The sequence below is a fragment of the Erinaceus europaeus genome, chromosome 11 (genome assembly GCF_950295315.1).
Source record: "Erinaceus europaeus chromosome 11, mEriEur2.1, whole genome shotgun sequence".
NCBI classification, from domain to species: domain Eukaryota; kingdom Metazoa; phylum Chordata; class Mammalia; order Eulipotyphla; family Erinaceidae; genus Erinaceus; species Erinaceus europaeus.
Window position 1 is genome coordinate 12760749 of NC_080172.1, and position 12701 is coordinate 12773449.

A 12701-nucleotide genomic window follows, 5' to 3' on the forward strand; every position below is an offset into this window, starting at 1 on the left:
TTCATACTTGGAAACCCCTGAATCCTTTCAATAGAAAAAAAAATTTGGGGGGGTTCAAAGAAAGACTATTGATAAAATATTAAATGGTTCTTTGACATCAGCTGCTGTGTGGGGTTAGAGGGAGGCACACAGCATATTTAAGCCATTAGACATGCAGGAATGTTAACATTATTATGCGTTATATTGTGTCTGGCTTCTCTCAATCTCTCTTCCCCCCTTTGCCTCTCACTCACTTTCCCTCCCTTCTTCCCTCCTCCCCACCTTTCTCAGTGTCTCTCCTTCTCCCTCCCTCTTCAGGGCCTGCTACACTGCATCTTACAAATGTCTGGTCTTATAGTTTACAAGCACAGAACTGTACTGGTAAAAATGCATAATCTTAGCATCTGTGCTTCTTGATATTCATGGATTTATTTACAAGTCCCTGTGTTCTACTTTTTTTTTTTTTGCCTGTTTCTATGGTTTATATTACTGTCATACCTATATTCTTGTGGGGATTTCAAATAAAAATCAAGATATAACTGGCAAATATTCTGTAATGCAGTCTGCATTTCCATAATTTAACTGTTTTTTAAAAGAGACGATTTAAACAGGTTTGTGGACTTAAGGATATATGAAGAGTATTTTGATTGGCTTTTTTTTTTTTTTTTAGTACTTCAACTGCTTAAGGTTCAGTTTGTGTAAAATGGAAGCAATAAAATAAATTTATGTACATATGTGCTTGTGTATATGTAAATGCATTTAGAATGAAAAAGTTTATGAATCTCAGTCAAATTCACTGATTAAGTTCTCTCTATTCACATTTGGCAACATTAAGATGTTTTATAAAAGGGTTCAAAGGTAAAAGGCTGGCATTTCATTTCTTCTTTAGATACTTGCTTTTAAAAAAAAAATCTTAAATAGCTATAAAATGAGTATTTAGGCTTCTATGTTCCTCAATTCTCAATACAGTAGCCCCTCCTTTTCTGGGAGTTGGTTTAAGAGAAACCTTTTAGTACACATCACCAGTGTCAAAAAAAAAAAAAAACTCTCTTTCCCCCTTTTCCTAAAGCTATGAAAACAAAAATTGTTTTGTATAATTAACACCAACACCAGAATTTCAACTTAGTTGACATTAATTTTCTATTCATTTCTTATTTCCTCCCTTCTAGAGAATTCCACCTCTATATTCTCAGTATTCTTATTTTTAATGATTAATATCCTCTAGTTTAATGTCATATTGAAATCTGAGAGGTTCATGTATATGCTTTGCTGTTTATAGCTCCAGTTTAATTACTGTATGTTAAACTGCCTAGACAGCGAAATGAATTTATGAATATCTTTCAAGACAGCCACAATTTGGAATTGCACACAAGAGAAAATGAAATGGCGTTGGGGGTAGGGGGCGGGGGGGAGGAGAGACACTGCATTAAATGATCTTTATGTCAGTATTCCTAAAAATTCACCGTCTATGTAGGGAAATGCTCAAAACAAAAACATTATGATAAAGACTTGTTATAGTCCTATAGTGTAGGCTATGCAGAATACAAAGATTTTCACGTGTACAGTTATAACGCATGCTAAACAGCATAGATTATTAAGCAAGATTCATTCCTTTATTGGAGAGGGAGGGGAGTAATTTTCTGACAAGAGCTAAGCAATTGTGTTTAACACAACTCTGTCTAGTTGATTGTAAGGCTTGTATAGTATTTTTCCAAAGCCCGTCATCAGTAGTAAAGTAATTTACAGCTCAGGGTATTTTTTAGAAGATACTCATTTTATTAAGAGTCAATAAGATAGGTTGTGCAGAAAGATATACATGTATTTGCAATTCATATTGTTGCTGTGTTCCTATTGTGTCTGAGTTTTTCTATCATGGCTGAGAGATGAGGAACTGGCATGCAGTGCAAGAGGATAAGAGAAACAGCCCCAAATAAACACTTTGAGTATTTTCTAATTATATCTAATTATAACCATGGTCCCTTTCTTTCCCCTGAGGTGGGTAGAGGAAGTGGTAGAAAGAAGATAATTATGAGTGCAGATCATATTTGAACTATTAAATAATATTAATAATTCTTTTGGTCCAGAGGATGTTTTCACTCTGGACTTTGAAGCACCTCAGTCTACCCATTCAAAGCGATGACAGAAAAATGAATCTGAATGTGCAGGCATTAAACATTTAAATTCTCTACTCCCTGGTCATTATACTGACTGTCATATTTTACACCTTCCCCTCCCCCACTATGCTTTTGCTGATTTGACTTCATTTACATTGGCTCTTTATGCCTGATATCAGGTCTTTGTTCTACTGAATGGCATACAGTACAGTGACAAAGCAAAACTTACATGTCGACCGGAATATTTTTCTGATTTAAAAATTAGGTTTCACTACTTCAATTCACATGTATATTCTCAACATTGTTGAAATTGGAAGTAAATCTTCTCTTATACAGTAACTCTAACCTATATGCAATGATTTTCAAATTACCTCAAAATGTCATTAGGAAATGACATTTAAGACCTTTTATAAACAATTATGTTACTGCTACCTAGGCAATATGATTATACTAGAAATATTCAGTGTTGATTCCAAACCTATTTCTGAATTTCTGTGCAGGCCCAAGGAGCAAGCTCCTGTCTGTCTATCTATCTATCTATCTATCTAAAGCTCATTGTTTAGAGTTGTCCCTTATGGGTCTCATTTTCATCTATCAAATGACAAAGGTAATGTCAATCCTTAAAAAAAAATTCTGCTTTGCATTTCTTGCAATTAAAAGGTTTTTTGATTTACAAACCAAATTTTCATCAAATTAAAAGGAAGTCCTAGCTGATCGACCACATAGAAAAATAGGAAAGTTACATTGAGCTTTAAATGTCTATTCCCAAGACAGAGCCTCCCTCTTTTCATTTGTTTTAACCAAAGGAGATATGGGATTAATCTACTACAGGCTAATTAAACAGCCATTCACACTTGAGGGTTTGTAATGGTACTAGTGGCAAAAATGCTACTTTGTATCTTAGTTATATTTGCATTTATTTGAAGTTAGACAATAGATTTTTTTTTTTAAGAAAGCAAATGGGGAAAATAAGATATAGGGGAGCATGCTTTTAGGAATGGATGAATCTTTGTTTCCTGAAAAACTAATTTCCATATATGGAGTTTGGATTTTGTTTCAGATAGTTTGACCAAGATTATCTTCTCATTTTTATTATTTGTCAAGATGTAAAATCATTGGTACAGTCACTATACATCTGGGGCACCATTTGAAAAAAGTATTATGTCTTCTTGACTTTATTAGTGACTCTTTAACCTCTGACTTCTTAACTTGTTTCTGCCTTGACTTTTTTATTTTTTTAATTTATATTTTATTATATTTATTTATTTATTGGATAGAGACAGCTAGAAATCGAGAGGAAGGGGAATACAGAGAGGGAAAAAGACTGACACCTACAGTTCTGCATTACCATTCGCAAAGCTTTCCCCCTGTAGGTGGAGACTGGAGGCTTGAACCCAGGTCCTTGAGCACTGTAACATGTGCACTCAACCAGGTGCGCCACCACCCAGCCCCTCAGAGCCTTGACTTTTTTTCCTCTTTGAAAACGGAATACTTGTCCCTCCACTTTTCTTATTGGACTACTGCAAAATTCTATTAAAATAATCTATTCTTCTTAGGAGGAAAGTATCATATGAATGCAAACTTTTTTTTTCATTGATTGTTACTGTCCTATGGGGATATGCACATTATTTATTTGTCCATAATCAGTCTCTTTTATGTAAATTTAGCATTTTGGGCTCTACAATTAGCAAAAATAAAATGCAAATGCTTAATTACATTATTGGAGGTATGAGCAGTTATCTACATCTTGGCAATTTATTTCCTATAACTTGGTTCTTATCTACAAGATATTTTTGAACATAAATGATTTTGATACAGTTTCTGCAGTAGCCGTCAACAAAACAGTATTCAGAAAGAGTTCAAGGCTGCAGAGAGGAGCATTAAGAGTAGTTTGGGGACTGCTCCCCACAGTGTAGGACTGGTAATAGCTTGATAGAAGGTGAAATGTATTGACACCAATCTTGAGGAAATGTGGAAATGTACCCTCCTGACAACAACAATCCTGTCAATAGTCACTTCTTCAATAAAGTGATACTCAAGTGCGGAAAAAGAAAAAGGCTGTATAGAGCTAGAGAATTAACAAAAATTTCTTACACCAATGACATCTTTTTTTAAAAAATTTATTTTCCCTTTTGTTGCCCTTGTTGTTTTCTATTGTTGTTGTAGATATTATTGGTGTTGTCATTGTTAGATAGGACATAGAGAAATGGAGAGGAGGAGAAGACAAAGAGGGGGAGAGAAAGATAGACACCTGCAAACCTGCTTCACTGCCTGCGAAGTGACCTCCTTGCAGGTGGGTAGCCGAGGGCTCAAACCTGGCACCAGTGACATCTTAAGGGAAGCAAAGTAAATAATTTTTATTCTATAGTTACACTGAAGCAATCTTAATTTTTCTTTTGAAGTTTCTAGAAATTTTAAATATTGGACAACATGCAACTCTGATGCAGAAATCTGTGAGATGATATCATTTGGCTATTTATCAAGACCTATCTAGAAGACTTCCAAAACTTAATATTATTTCCAAAACACACATTTGACACAATTAGCTCGATTTCCATATTTAGGATTGAAATAATGTTACTTAATTTCTTCACACTTCAACAAAATCATTTGTTAAATGATGGGCTGTGCTAAATAATTAATATAATCCTTCCCAGATCTAACATTAATATTAGTAGTATTGGGACATAACATTCTTCAAATGTGAGAAACATAAGTATCTTAGCCAAATCTAAATTATATTTTGTCATATATTTATCTCCATATTTACTGAGTGTTTATTAAACACTGAATTTATGCCAGGAATTTCTTAAATTTTTTAAACTTGCAAAAGAGCGAGTCTGGAGACAAAGATAAAGATCATTGTATCAAACTCTGACCACAAAAGTTCATGAGCATCTAACAACTTGACACAATAGTGTTGTGTGTTGTTTTAAGATGTTAGTATGGTAGGAAGCACTATTGTTCTCTAGCACCTTGTGTACCTAGAAGAGTTATACCACCCTGCCTACATGAAGTTAGGTTAAGACATATGAATTACTTTAGCTAAGAAAATGTAAGCAACAGAAGTAATGACGTGATTTGCAGAGGCAAGTTTTGAGAATTAGACTGCATTTCCCCAATTTTCTCTTCATTTTGCCACAGTTATCAGTAATGTTCTATAGAGTTTCTATGCCACCAAATTAGGTCCCAGAGTGCAGGATATGCTAAAAGAATGTTCAACTGATTCACAATGGATATTATAATAAGACAAGATTCAAACTCAGTTGGTAAAGCATGAAGATTATATACTGCCATAGTATATATAACTTAGCCCATGATGGTTCCATCAGCTTAGTTTGAAGGCCCCTGATATCCTGTAGATCTTTCAATAAGTTCATAAGGTCATAAAATATAAAGATGTTGTATCTCTTTTTGTTTCCATCCCCTTACATGTGCAGAGTTTTCTAAAGTCTATGTGACATTGATATAAGAATCCAAACCCTGGGTCAAGGAGGTAATTCAGTCCGTTAGACCACCAATTCGCAAGAAGTATGTGCAGCTGGGGAAGTGACTTAGTACAAGGCTTGCATGCATGGGTTTCCAGATTTGATCATCAGCACCGTATACACCAGAGTAGGTGAGGACTTGGGTCTATCATCCATCCATCTATCTATCTATCTATCTATCTATCTATCTATCTATCTATCTATCTATCTATGTCTCTCTCTCTTTCATTGCTGTTTCTCTCTTGCTTTTGCTCTTGCTCTCTCTCTCCACATATATTTTTTCCTTTTTTTTTTTTTGCCTCCAGGGTTATTGCTGGGGCTCTGTGCCTGCACTACGAATCCATGGCTCCTGGAGGCCATCCCCATGGGCCCCCCCCACTCACCCCCATCTTGTTGCCCTTGTTGCCATTGATGTTCTTGGATAGGACAGAGAGAAATCAAGAGAGGAGGGGAAGACAGACAGGGGGAGAAAGATAGACACCTGCAAACCTGCTTCACTGCTTGCGCTTCCCGCCATGTTAGCTTAACCCGCTGCCCTACCGCCCGCCCCCACCCCATATGTATATTCTTTAAATACAATTTAGAGACTAGAAACCAAAAGTTTGGGACCTCTCATATTTTGTTTTTCATGATGTTGTTGGTTCCACCAACAATACTTTATTGGAACTCATTAAGTCCCATCTTTCGTGACTAGACAAATTATAACTTTTAAAGTATGATTGGTCAGGGATGGGTGGTGGTGCACCCAGTAGAGCACACATGTTACCATGTGCAGGGACCCAGGTTCAAGCCCTTGGCCCCCACCTCAGGGTGGATGTTTCCCAGGAGGTGGAGCACTACTGTAGATGTCTCTCCTTCCATTTCTCCTCCTCCTCCTCCTTCTCCTCCTCCTTTTCCTCCTCTCTCTGCCCTTCCTCTTCATTGCCTCATTTCCTTCTGATTTCTCTTCTGCCTCTTCTTCTTCTTCCCCCTCTCCTCCTTCTCTCTCTTTCTACTGTCTTGAGCTCCGTCTCTACCAGAAAAATAAAGGAGAAGAAAAGGTCACTGTAAACTCTGGAGTCATGTGCATCAAGGTCCAGCAATAACTCTACTGGCAAAAATACATTAATTAATTAATTAACTAATTAATTAATTTTGACGTATGACTGTTCAAGCACATACTTTAAGTTTTTTTAGTGTAACCAAGTGAAATCTTTTTATTTATTTTATATTGTATAACAAAGGAACAGTTGCTACCAAGTGCAATTATTTCAATCCAGACATAACAAATCATTTCTCTGGTAGAACTTTACAGAATGGATTTTCTTCCTACTTTAGAATAGAATGAAGAAGAATGTATATGTAATTTCTTCAGTCTGAAATTATATTAGCTAATTTATAAATAATCTACAAATGTATAATGTGGGTATTTTTCAAGACAAGAATAATAGGAAAGGAACTAAAAGAGAGATGAATTGTAAAATAGGAAAGTTTCAAAGCATGATTTCATGGCATTCAGATATACTGTGACTAACTACTAGAAATAGTGTCCAGGCAGAAAACAATCTGAACTGAAGGTACTTGAGTCTATTATTTTTCAGCCTACCAGAGTTAAACATCAACTAGCTATCACTTACATATTAGTCCAGGTGTTTTCCATTGTTTTGAGTGTGATGTGTATTTGTCCAACTGGATCATAAACTGCAAAGGATATATATATATATTCCTGTTTTTATTATTAACAAGGGCATATAGTTCTATTATTCCAAACACCAAAGTTCTACGAATAACTACCATATTTCCCCCCAAGTTTTTAGACATGGGTTGTCTACTTTTTTTTTCCAAGTTCATGTATTTCAAATCACATGTAAGTGAAATCACCTGGTAGCCATCTTTTCTTTTTTTCCTTACTTCACCAAACAGCAGTCACCTCCAGTTCCATCTTCTTTGCCCAAAGAACACAATATCATCTTTTTTAATTGCCAAGCATTGAGAGTACTCCGTTGAGTATATGTCCCATAACTTCTTTGTCCAATTATCTGTCAATGGGCATTTAGATTACTTCCATTATATTGACTATTTCATAGAACAATGCATCTATCAATATGGAGGTGCACATGTCCCTTCAAAATTGTGTTTTTGTATCTTTTAGATAAATACCTAAGAATAGTATTGAAGGGTCATAAGGTATTTCCATTTTCATTTGCTCTAGGATTCTTCATATGGTTCTTCATAATGGCTGCACCAGTTTATAATCCCATCAGCTGTGCAGCAGAACTCTTCTTTCCCCCAAAGCTTTTCTTAACACTTACTGTGTCCTTTTTTGATACAGACCATTCTCATGGGTATGAGGTGAAATCTCAAGGTGCAGCATTTCTTTATATATCTATGGGTCCATGTGTATGTCTTCTTTAGAAAACTGTCTATTCGGGAGTCGGGCTGTAGCGCAGTGGGTTAAGCGCAGGTGGCGCAAAGCACAAGGACCGGCATAAGAATCCCGGTTCGAACCCCGGCTCCCCACCTGCAGGGGAGTCACTTCACAGGCGGTGAAGCAGGTCTGCAGGTGTCTGTCTTTCTCTCCTCCTCTCTGTCTTCCCCTCCTCTCTCCATTTCTCTCTGTCCTATCCAACAACAACGACTACAACAATAAAAAAAACAACAAGGGCAACAAAAGGGAATAAATAAATAAAATAAAATATTTTTAAAAAATAAAATAAAATAAAATAAATTTTTTAAAAAATTAAAAAAAAACTGTCTATTCATATTTTTGCCCACAAATTTTTCTTCAGTTGTTCCTTTTCTTTCTCTCAAGCTATATGAGTTCTTTATAGATGCTTGTCAGATGTGTGATGTACACATATCTTCTTCCTGTTTATCCTTGTGGAGTTTTCTTTTGATGTGTAGAGGCTTTTTAATTTGATGTAGTACTATCTATTTAGTCTTATTTTGATTTCACCTGCCCACGGGGTTAGGTCTCCAAACAAATCTTTGATGTTAAGTTCCCTAAGTGTTTCACTGACAAGTTCTTAAATGTATTTTATTGTTTCAGTTCCAATGTCCAGGTCTTTGATCCATTTTAATTTAATTTTGGTGTATGATATTAAGTGATGGTCTAGTTTCATTTTTTGACATGTGTCTGTCCAGTTCTCCAACATCATTTGCTGAAAAGTCCTGTTTTTATCACTGGACACTTAATGCCTTCATTGAATTTGCCCAGACACTCACCTACTGGTCATATCTAAAGATTAATTTAAGGCTTGAATTCCACAAGAGCAAGCAGATTAAGTAAGATAAGATAATACCTTAATATTATGGGTTTTGGCAGACAATAAAATAGTATATGAGAATATAACAATGATGTTTTATTAATTTAAGCATACTGTCCCACTGTCCTGGGAAGTCCAGGCTGTTGTTTCCATGAGGTTCAAGCAGGTTGACCCCCAACTCCCTTCAGATTGAGAAGAGAGCAGGTCCCCCTGGCCTTCTGAACTAATGATGGATGGCTTCTCTGGAAAGGGGGCTACTACCTTTCTGCACATGCCTTTCCTCTCCCCTTAAAACAAAAACCATGAATTACTGTACATTGTGTTCGGCCTAACTTGAAAGCCAAAACATACATTCTTGCTCAACTGTCCCCTCCTTCTCCCCCTTCCTCTGAAGTGCCTGTAATTTACCCTGAGGTGCCTGTAATTTACCTCCAGGGAAATATGAATTGTGAAGCTTGTGATCAAACCTTGTATGGTAATTCTTCATTTGTGATCAAATAGTTTATAGGTCAACACATGGCTATGCATTGGGTTGCTCTGTGCTTAGGTTAATGATGACCTTGACCTTCTACCTGGGCAATGGGTATATGTACTTGCTTTCTCTCTCAAATAAACGAATTGCCCTCCAAGGTTTTTCCCAGGGCTGACTGCATGTCTCCCTGTGCACGTCGCCCTCAACATGCTGAGCTGCCCCAGGACCATGGGGGGCCCCCCTGCTGTGATCCTCCTTCACCCAACAGCTGGTAAGGTGGGGAGCCCAGAGCAAGCTACCCCACAATACTTATCAATATAAAATCAGTAATGCATAAAGTAGTAAAAAGTTATTTAAGAATATGAGATCAAGTCTAGCACCATATTCTGTTGAAGAAATGTCCCCATTACTTAACATAATTGAATAAATGTTTGCATAATATTGAAGAATTGATTTCCTAGTTTAAAGCCCAATAAGCACTGTATACATTATATCATCAGATCTTATCAAGTTTGTAATTATTATGTTTTCCTTATTTTATAAATAAGAGGTCTGCTTGATTAAATGAGTTGACTAAGTTGAAATAAATAAATAAAGTTGTCCAAGAATGATATATCATGTAATACTGGAATGAGAATTAAAATCCTAAATCAGTTTGAGTCTTGGCTCTTTAAAAATTTTTTAAACTATTAACATAACAGAAAGTTTTATTTTTAGTCTTCTATTACATAAGAAAGTTTCCCACAAATGACTTCAAAATTGCATTATAGAGACAAACTAACTGTTTTTCCACAACTTGAGTGAATGAGGGCATCGGTGAATAATTTTTGTGTAAATATAGTCAAGTTAAATTTTACACATATTCATGAAAAAAATTACTTTTTTAAAGTTCAAAATGTTTTATATGATTCTTTATTGTGTCATTAATTTAATTTTCTCCTTTCAAAAATAACTCTACCTATAAGTATGAACAAAGAATAAATGTTAAATAACTTAAATAGATTGCCTTGAAAATAACCTAGAGATAATTGTACTTCAATTATTTTAAATGTTATATTATAGTAGTAGTAGTTAGAATTTCCAATTGGTTGGTTGATGGTGATTGTTAACACAATATTTACTCCATATGCATTTTCATATTACCATAAAATAATTAATGGGTCATTTATCCATATTTTAGTGAATTATTAAAGAGAGCTTTGTGGATCATAACTATAAAAATCAGTTAAAACTTTTATTGGAAATATAGAACACAGAAAATTAAAGTTAGAAGAAAGCAATAAGATCTATACATCATGGTTAATAAAAGGATGAGAAGGTAGGGCCATAGGAAAAAAATGGGTAAATATATATAAATACATTATAGAAATAATAGTCAACCCATATCTGTGACCTTAGGAACACTACTGCAGTTTCCAACAGTGGGAATGAGAACACAGAAATGTGGTGGTGGAAATGGTATGGAATTATACCCCTGTTATCATATAATTTGAGAAATTAATATTAAATAATTTTTAAAAGCAATAGAATTTTTTTTACTTTTTTGTCATTGGCAACCACTACTAAAGTGTCATTTCCCCCTCCTTCTTATTTGTAGAGTTTGATATAAAAAAATATGAAACCTATACTCTCCAAATGAGTTTGAGCCCATGCCTGATGACTTGAATAGTAATGAAAGACAAGGAAGCCTCTCGATGGAAGGGACACTCAGCAAAGGACTGCTACTGCTCTTCCATCCCCTCTGAAAGTTAGATGTTATATTTTAGATTACTATAGAAATGCCTTAAAAGTTTGACATTGTACTTCAGGTTACTATAGAAATGCCCCATAGTTGTGCCCTTTTATGGCAGAAATGTGCAAACCAAACAATCTGTTCTGCTTTATATCTTAATGTTGGGTCCATACTCCCAGAGGGATAAAGAATAGGAAAGCCTCCAACGGATAGGATGGGATGGGATGTGGAATTCTGGTGGTGGGAAGTGTGTGGAATTGTACCTCTCTTATCCTATGGATGTGTCAATCACAATAAAATCAATAAAAATATAAAATAAAAAGAGTCGTATGAATTATAAAAAAAGAAACAAAAAGAAAAACCATAAAAATTGTGACATAGAAACTTCTTGACTTCTTTTCTTGATATTAAAAAAAGCAACATTTTGGGGGCATTTGTTTATGAATTACAGTGGTTGCTCTCAAACATTTTCAAATAGAATATTGTGAGGGGAGGGTCTTTTTATTTGGAGCTGGGTAGGAGAAGCAGTGTTGCATTTCTCTTTCTCTTTTCTCTCCCCCTCTCCCCAATGTACCTATATATCATCTCCTATCAAAGAAAGAAGGAAAGACCACTGTAATGGTGAATCCTCACAGAAATACTGAGGCCCCGTGATAATGCTCCTGGTGAAAGGAGGTGGGAGGGAAGGTGGGAGGAAAGTTCTCATGTTTATCTTTTCTCACATACTGGATATTAGACTATAAACTCCATGAAAATAAGAACTTAGTCTAATTCATCGAATGCTCAGTATTTGTGAAATGAATTAGACAAAGGACAGACAATAAACACAATAGTCTATATAAAATATAATGTAGGAACCAAACACATCCTTCCAAAAAGATTTGTATATACCTATGTTTATAGCAGCACAATTTATAGTAGCCAAAGCCTGGAAGCAACCCAGGTGTCCAACAACAGATGAGTGGCTGAGAAAGTGGTAGTATATATGCACAATGGAATACTACTTAGTTATTAAAAATGGTGATTTTGAGGCCAGGCTAAGGATCACCTGGTTAAGAGCACACATCACAGTGCACAAGGGTGCAAGTTCAAGCCCCTGGTCCCCACCTGCAGAGGGAAAGCTTCACAAATAGTGAAGCAGTGCTGCAGGTGTCTCTCTGTCTATCTCTCTCTACCTTTCCCTCCCTTCTCAGTTTCTCTCTCTCTCTCTCTCTCTCTATCCAATAATAAATAAATATTTTAAATGGTGATTTCACTTTCTTCACCTCATCTTGGAGCTAGAAGGAATCATGGTAAGTGAAATAAGTTAGAAAGAGAAGGATGGGGAGTCCGGAGGTAGTGTAGCAGGTTAAGCACACGTGGTGCAAAGCTAAAGGACTGGCCCAAGGACCCTGGTTCGAGGGAGTTGGGCGGTAGCATAGCAGGTTAAGTGCACATGGTGCAAAGCTCAAGGACTGGCTTAAGGATCCTGGCTCGAGCCCCCGGCTCCCCACCTGCAAGGGTGTCGCTTCACAGGCGGTGAAGCAGGTCTACAGGTGTCTGTCTTTCTCTCCCCCTCTCTGTCTTCGCCTCCTCTCTCCATTTCTCTCTGTCCTATCCAACAGCAATGACATCAATAATAATTACTACAACAATAAAACAACAAGAGCAACAAAAGGGGGGAAAAAAGGA